This window comes from Ctenocephalides felis, unplaced genomic scaffold (genome assembly GCF_003426905.1).
Source record: "Ctenocephalides felis isolate EL2017-DRISC unplaced genomic scaffold, ASM342690v1 CF-g0.4_SCAFFOLD_03570, whole genome shotgun sequence".
Taxonomy (NCBI): domain Eukaryota; kingdom Metazoa; phylum Arthropoda; class Insecta; order Siphonaptera; family Pulicidae; genus Ctenocephalides; species Ctenocephalides felis.
The window spans coordinates 12,711,361-12,720,452 of record NW_020539724.1 but is presented as its reverse complement, the minus strand read 5'-3'; positions in this window follow the sequence as shown (position 1 = coordinate 12,720,452).

The following is a 9,092-nucleotide window of genomic DNA, read 5'->3' as shown; positions in this document are numbered from 1 at the left end:
GAATAATGCACTAGAATACAATAAATTATAATAAAAGAAATTATACTGTTTTTTAAATTCCCGAAGGAGAAGTTTATGTTTTCATCAAAAAATCCGATTCTCGACGTTTCAAGCCATTTTGAATTGAATGAGACCAAATTTGGAAAAAGTATGTGAACAGATTTTGAAAATTCAAAAACTTTTCGAAAGGTATTGGTTGGGAATCGTGCTGATTAGTTTTTGGTAAAGATCGATCGGGTTTTCTTGTAATAAAGTATTAAAAAAATTTTTTTGACTATTTTTATGATTTTTTTTGACGGTAGATACCATAGTCTTATAGATCATACTAAAATATTACGGCCCTTGCGACAAGTGGTTTAATTTTAAAAATTCTTCAAAGTTTGCAAAAATTAATATAGTTTTTTTCGGGATTTATCAAAATTAGACCTTTCATCGACGTTTTCTCAAAAATGCCTGAACCGATTTCAGAAATTTAAAAGCTATTTTATGTATCCGAATGAGGACTATCGTTTGTCAGTTTTGTGCGGTGATCTGCCAAGCCGTTTCTTTGTAATGTGGAAAAAAAGGTTAAACATTTCGTCCACATTTAAGCTCATACTACCGAATCGATTTTAAAAAATCAAAAACTATTCGAAAGATATTAGTTGGGAATGAAACTGATTAATTTTAGGTGAAAATTTAAATGAGCCGTTTTATTGTAATTTAATGTAGAAAAAAAAATTAAGCCGATTTTTATGGAACTTTTTTTGGCGATATATATCATATTTTACAGAACGTACTGAAATATTACGGCCTTACGACAAGTAGTTTCATTTTAAAAATTCAACAAAGTTTGAGAAAATGAGCAGTTCTTTTGACATTTGTTAAAATTAAAATTAGATGATTTACCTGGTATAACGATAAATGCTTGGTCTTAATGAACATACTATACAATTAAAGTCCTACAAAAAACTGGCTCAATTATTAAAATTATTGATTTTTGAAAATTTGCTTTTAAAAAATACTCCGACCGGGTTGACGTGTTCGATTTTCAATAATGTGTAATAAATCCACTTCAAATACTTTTAACTACTCATAAATTAATTAATCTATCATGAATTATGTCGATTATTTACACAAATCGGAAAGTTCATGTAACTTGCCTCAAGGCAAAATACCAATACTAACTAGTTTAGAAAGACGCCGAAACATTGATTTATTAATATTGATAATTTTTGAAATATGATTGTTAATTGAATAGTATTTTTGCAAGTTACTACATAATTGAATAATCTACAAGTTTGGACAAAATTCTCTATAATTTGGTATACCTTAGAATGGCGCCCAAATTTGAACCTTTTGCTAAATTTTCATTTTTGCCAGAAAAAACGACTTGATAAATTTCCGTTTTTTCGACACAAAGGTACTCTGAGTCGTTTTTAGGTCTGCGTATTGGAAAAAGAGTATTGGTATGTATATGTATGTGTACCAAAATTTGAATTTTTTAATTAAATTTATAATGAGGATCCTATGTCAGATTTTTCACGTAGATTTACTACGTGTTTCATCCCTGTTATATAAAAGAATAGGCATATATCTAAGTACCTATATACCCAGTTCATGCATGATGGATAGAAAAGCGAACAGATAATAAAGGGCGTTAGCTGATGGTATTGATTATGGCAACGAGGTACAAACAAAGGTGCGCGGAGCGGACGACGCCGCCTGGCGATGGATTTGATTTGGATCACTTGTTCCGTACTAATCCTTATTATGTCATTGTGCCGGATTAATGGGCATGTTAAAAATAATTATACAGATACACTAAAATATTTTTTTTTTTTTTTTATTTATTGTTTGAACAGCAATCAGAACTCCTATATGTTCTATAAGCTGTTGGTTAACGACTTAATACTACTTTATTTCATGAGAGGCAATCCATCGATTTACCATTCTCTTATGTGTGGGATATTTTTGATATTAGCTCTTACGTCTAATAGTTGCATATGATTGGATGTTGCAGCTATGTCCACGAAGGACGATTTCCACTTGGAATTATATTGTGATCTATAATCCCAAGTAGAAATTTGACATCAAAGCTGCCTGATGTCGGGCTACGGCGGTAGCGGGAATCGATCCAGCGAACCTGGAACTAGTGGCTGGTAGTCCACGCTCTAACCGATATCGCCACCGCCGGCCCACACTAAAATATAAATCGATAAAAGAAACGCCCAGTTGGATTTGGAGAAATTCTGAATAAAATTCCATAAATAATCCTGTTTGGTTTTAGGCATTATATAATAATATATTTATTCAAAACAGGCAATTTGATATCTGAAGTAAAAGCAAAGACAATTCAACTTTATAGGCGCGTTAAATAAAATTAGGGCCACGCGGGCGCTCGTTATTTGCACTTCAGCGGACATACTCCCTGATATATAAGGATAAAAAGAGGATGAAAACATTTACCTACATTTTAAAGAAAAATATATTGCTAGTTCAGTTTAGTCTTATATAATTTACAGAAACTGATAATAAGCAATAACAATACAATTGTAAAAACTCAATGTGGAAGATGAAATTAATAATACTTTTTTTATATGTAAACTTTTACATTGATAACAATGAACCTATAAAATTTACGTACCAGGTAATCTTTTATCAAACAATTCTTTAATCATCATCATCAATCTACAATTATTAAACCAATATGGTCCTACGGCCTACAACTATGGTGTGCGGCCAGTAAATCGAACATAACTATTCTACAAAGGTTCCAAAATGAACGCTCCAAAATACGTTCCAATCTACCGAAATAGTTCTTTACCCCTGCCGCACAATAGGTAACACGATACTCTAGGACTTTTGTAGAAAATTCACTGCTGAATATTCCATCTTTTGCTTGAAACGAAGCAAGTATTAAACCATAATTCTTCAGTGCACATAAAATAATTATAAATCTAATGCAAACTGACGTTTAAAATGCGGGAATGGCTTTGTAATACCATTATGTCCAAAAGTTTCTCAGAAAATTACTCATTAAAATATTCATTCATTGCTAGATAGAGGATAATAAATTTAACGAAGACCTGAAATTGTTGTATAAGACATAATATTATAAATTTTCGAAGAAAAATATAAATATAATTATATTTTTTTCAACGTTTGTAAAATTAATTCCAATATAATAAAAGATGTCGGTTAAAAATATTATTATAAATTTATACTTTTTACAATGCAATTTCCTTAAACTTATCTGTTATTCCATCAATTTCTTTTTTGAATGTGACAGATTAACACCTCATAAAGCATTGTTATTCTGCAAAGTGCTTAGGGCGATGTTTCGGCTATAGATATCAACTCCGATAAAATACACCGCGGTGATATCAGCAAATTGGATTTGTCTCGAACGATCCATTTCCAATGAAACCATCCCTTGAGACAGTTAGGGGATGGAAAGGAGAATAGAAATTTACAGAAGACGTAAAGGATCGAAATATTTAGATATTTGTATAAAAACAATCAACTAGCTCCACTTGTCATAAGATGCAAGCAAAAATTATAAAAAATCTAGTAAAAATTTCTAAGTAGTACCTAGTAGTAAGTAGTAATTTCTAAGATCTAAGTGGATATATGCCTAAGTGACATATTAAGAATAACATGTATCTTTTAAGAAATTATACCTTTTAATTTAGCCATTGTTTTATTTTTCTGAATATTTTTCATGAAAGCACATATGGCATTCATATCCAGAAAGTAGACCTACACTTTTAAGAAGAAAAATAGGGTTTCGATCTTTCCGATGAAAAACATTAATGTTGTGTGTATAAACCGAGGAACTGTCACTTTGACTGAAAGTTCAGGACCGGTGTCAAGCAAAATGACGCGATGGAACAACAGAAAATATATGTTTGACAATATGCACATGTGTTTATAGATGCCGATGGGTGATCGTTGGAATAATATTTGGAATATAGAGAATTAACACGCTGAAAATATTTAAACATCAATTGGAATAATATACCACTTAGGTATATAATTTAATTATTGATATTTATCAATAATCCACACAAACTGAGCCTATAGCTAATATAAAATCTATTACTCATTTCAGAGTGTCTGGTTATTATCACAAATCAAACTGGGCAACACGAACAGATTGTGCTCCAACAAATTTTCTATGGCATGCCATAAATGATTTGATTAGTGGGACGAATCGCGAGTGTGAACATTGTATATAATTTATACTATATGTATTATATATTATATACACTAGGAATAAATGGCTCCCTACAGAGAGGGCCTAATAAGGCCCCAAGAGACTGATTGCCAGTTATCAAATGCGCACTCACTATGCTCACTTGTACACTAGGCAATAGGCATATCAGCGCGGGTCCTTGATCCCCTGTACTAAATAATAACCGCGACGTGGAAACGGATAATTGGCATGAAATGGTATTCAAAAATTATATAATAAAGATATTTATTAGTTCAGAAACATATAAAACTCCTTAGTTAGTTATTACTTAATCTTCTTATATATAAAAATGAATCGCAAAATGTGTTGGTAAGCGCATAACTCAACAACGCCTGGACCAATTTGGCCAATTCTTCGTTTTAAATGGTCGTTGAAGTCCAAGGATGGTTCTTACGGCGAGAAAAAATTGAATAAGTTTCGGGAAAACTCTAAAAACAGTCCTTTCCTTTTTCTCATACAAACGTTTTCTAACTAAAACGTAGAATCAATTTGAGCTTTATTGCTATTATATAAAATTCATATTAAATTACAAGCATTCACTGTATACTCCTTCTAAACGATTATTTGGATTTTGATGAATCTTTCTGAAGTTTGTTAAAGACATTTTCTAGAATGTATGTAATTATAGGGTACTGGGATGTATGTGCAATATTGTAGAAATAAATGAAAAAAATGCAAAAAAACGACATGTCATTGTTTGCATTCAAAACAAATGAAAACTATCATCTGCCAAAAATTTTAATTTACTTATGAACCTAGACAATATTAGAATATGTATAATAAATTTATGATTATAAATAAGAAAAATGAAATGTCTACATTATTATTGCCAAAAAGCAGCTGAGATGTGCCAAAATTAAAGTATATGTATGGCAGATTGAATGATACACATATGAACAGGATGTGACAAACTAATTCACCTAAAATATGAAATTAAGTATTAATCAGAGCCGGTCCTATCTTTCAAAAATTTTACTTTATAACAACAAATGGGAATGTAAAGTACAGTACAATTCGGCTCTCACGATATCGATTAGGAGAAGTTTAAGAAGCAATTTTGGACATCTTAAATAATAAAATATTATATTAATTTAATCCAACATGAAGTACCAGTGTTATGTTATGGTTATGTTATACCGTTTAAAAGACTTCAATTTCCAATATAGTGTGGGAATTGAGACTCATCATTTTATTTAAAGCAGTTCTACATTTAACATCGCTCATATTATAAATGTAGGTATATGCATTTTGGCGCGAAGAGTAATTTAAAAAACAATAATTATTATTTTTAGGTAAACGGTAAATATTAGTATATTATATTGAAAAATTGTAGACATGGGTACAGGACAACGTCTGTCACGTCATCTAGTAATATAAAAACTAATCTTACTTAAATGAAAAAAAAAACTGTAGTTATACAAAAGATCAAATTAATAAAATAAAATTGGCTATTTTTTAACATATTCAGAAAGCAAATTCCTAGAAGCAAAACAACTAAGATCTAGTGAAACTTTATAATATTTTCAATATTCTTTATAATTCCAAGTGGAGATTCACAGCAATGCATTTCCATATTCATTGCTTTGTTTTTTTATTAATTTAATTAAATACAAAATTCTAATTTAAAATTATTCAAGTTCGTAAGCGTGTCTAACACTTTATTATCTACGACATAGGGGTTGTTTCTATAGCCACTTTTATCTATTGACGGTGGGTGACAACGTGTTTTGTGTAATGACATCATTCGCAAGAGGGACTTGAAAATTTAACGAACTAGTTTGCGGTGGAGTGTCTAATAAAATTAATAATAGGAAATTTAAATGATAAAGCAAATCTTGATACTTTATATTTTTTTATTATCATATTATTTTATAATGTGATTCATGCAATGGTTATTGTGAATCAGAAATTTGCCCTGGACCATCTACAAGCTTAAATAAACAATGATAGTAATACTCAGAATCTTGCGATTGATTAAATTTTTTATCGCTGATGATTAAATAATATCAATCAGTATTTTATCACTCAGTCTCTGAGAAGCAATTATATTAATCGTCTAACTGATTTTATTTCAAAGAATCAGAAATATTTACACGTGAAAAATAATGTGTATCTTCCCAGAAAATTATATAGGCTGCATGTGCGTAAAATTTTTCTTTGCTAAGTTTTTCACGGAATAAATTCTATAAGGTGATAAAAAATAGTTATCAATGTTTCTAACGAATAAAAAATCACACTATAACTAGTATTTATTTTAAAAAATTAGAATTCAGAGAATGGTGTTCCAGAAATAAATATGTTAGCCGCTTAAAAATTACTTTGTTTATTTACATAAATTTATTATTTTGCACCATTTTCAAAAATGTTAAATTTTTTTCGAAGCAGTATATTTATGTGGAAAAAATGCTAAAATTTTGATTTTTGAATAAATATTTTATGCATAATAAAATTTTCGTATAAATTCAAGGCATGTATAAAAATTCTATCTCGCACAAATCTATTTGCAACCCTATTATAAAACGTTACGAGGGATGTAAAGCCGCACGCGTAGAGTAATGTTTCTTCCAATTATTTTGCTTTGATATAAGGGTAGTTCTATCACATACAAAAGGCATCACTCACGTCTATTCACCTGGATACAAAAATAAAACAACATTAATAATTTCATACCCCGTTCATTTAACTCGGAAGATTTTCAATAACACTTTTTTCGATAAGACAATCGTCTGTAACATAAAACCCTGACAGAACCATGAAGCAATACAAATATACATGTAAATCTATTTCTGAAAGGCGGATTGAGGATTCAAAGGTCATCGAGTCGTCAAAACTATTATATTTCATATAGAGTTATTAATATATTTTCAAAGGAAACATTTCAATATGCACTTAGGAATACTATTTGACGCATTCAGATGCAATTGGATATGCGGAGAGAGGTAAGTACTGGCGTCTACCTAGGTGGACTAAATTTGTACTGAAGTATATCTCGTTACTAGAAACTGCAAAATTTAGATCTACCAAAATAAATACATGTACAAATCATGCACTTTCTATAGCCAGGAATTCTTTTCCCGTGCTATATTATTTCTAACATTTAATTTTCAACATCTTCTCCCTAAATCAAGCTCAAAGGCTCAGGGCTCAAAGAAGATAATTCGATTTAATAAAAATGTGAAGAGCAACACGTGTTTTGCAGTAACATGTAATAACATGAATTTAAGAGATTTGCGAGACACGACACTCGTTTTAATCTGATCGGATTAAAGGGGGCGACAGACTTACGGAAAAATTTATATATATTAGCAGTAGTTGAAAACACTTAATAAAATTGATAAAATACACTTGAAACATAACGCTGTAAGTTATATAGCCAAAATTTATAGCTTTCACAACTTTTCCTAATATTCTTACCTATACCGCTTAGATTTTCTTAATTTTTTTTTCTTTGTTAGTTTCTAGTTTTTGTCAAGAAATGAGGATATTCGATATCTTCCAAGAGGAGAAAAGAACAGCACTGGTGGGTTGATGCTTTTTGTATAGAAACTGGACTAACAGGGAGAGTTGAAATGGAAAAATTTGAAAAGATAAAATGCATTCATTCAGTATGGACTTTAAAAATCATGTCTGCATAATAAGCAAGAGAATTTAGACGGATGTCTTTATCAGATGTTGTTTAGCAAACGTTTGTAAAGGTAAAAAGAGGCAAAAGGACGAAGTAAATAGAAATCCTTGGGAATTAGCTGTTTAGATAATATCGATGTATATTATTATTATAATAATACAAAAATAACTGCATTTTGAAGTACAAACGATATTCCATTTTTCTGGGAATAATTCATATTTCCATTCCCTGGGAAATCTCATAATCGCGACTGTATTGAAACCGGAACCGGCGTTGTCATTTTAATAAACTAGACATGTAAACATGCTCATATTTCCGAACCAAATAAGCATACAGGTAAATTCGAGCGAATAACCCAGAAGTCTTGAGAAAATTTTATAATGAACGCATAAGAACAGAAATTATGCCATACGAGAGGCGCATTTCGCTAGTTCAACACGCGCGCAGGAGACGGTGGATTTAATGCGCGATCCGCGCCTCGTTTCGCGGCTCTTGTTTCCCGGGAGGAGGGCGGCAGACTGAGGTCTGGGATGGTTTTTGCGAAAAACTGCGACTTGCCGAAAAAAACCCGTAGACTATTATAAAATTATGCTATTGTTAATAAATTATATAAAATGTGGTATGAATAATTTTAGTACAGATAAAATCAAATTATCTCGCGTTTTAAGTAAAGAAAGATTGGTCTGATTTTTGCGTTATAACTGCCGCCCAAGAATTCAAGGGATCAAGAAAATTGTAGGGACAAGACTTAGGAGTAAGTCCCCTAGCGGCGGACACCTACGGTTATTTATAAATAAATCAAATAATATTTTACGAAATGATTATTAAATTATGATTTATGTTAGATAACAAAGTTAGAAATCAAACTAAATTAACAAAACCGCAATCTTTGCTGAAAAATCATTAATTCTATCGATCAAACTTTGGTATCAAAAAATATGATTTTAAACAGTGGCACCTAGTACCGGACATTTCAAAATAACCTGCATCGATCACATATGTATCCATCTCAACACTTTGAAATGTCTGCACATTCTTAGATATATTCAATATATATATGCAAATATTCTTAGATATTGCAAAAAAAGTCACTTTTCGTCTACCCTTTTGGCTGGGCCACACCGATGCTCTCAGCTGGTGCATTCACCTAAGCTTTTCATTCTTTGATTAGGAAATACGAAAAATGGAGGTATGTAGTAACCGTTAGCTCTCATACAGAACAAAATTAAA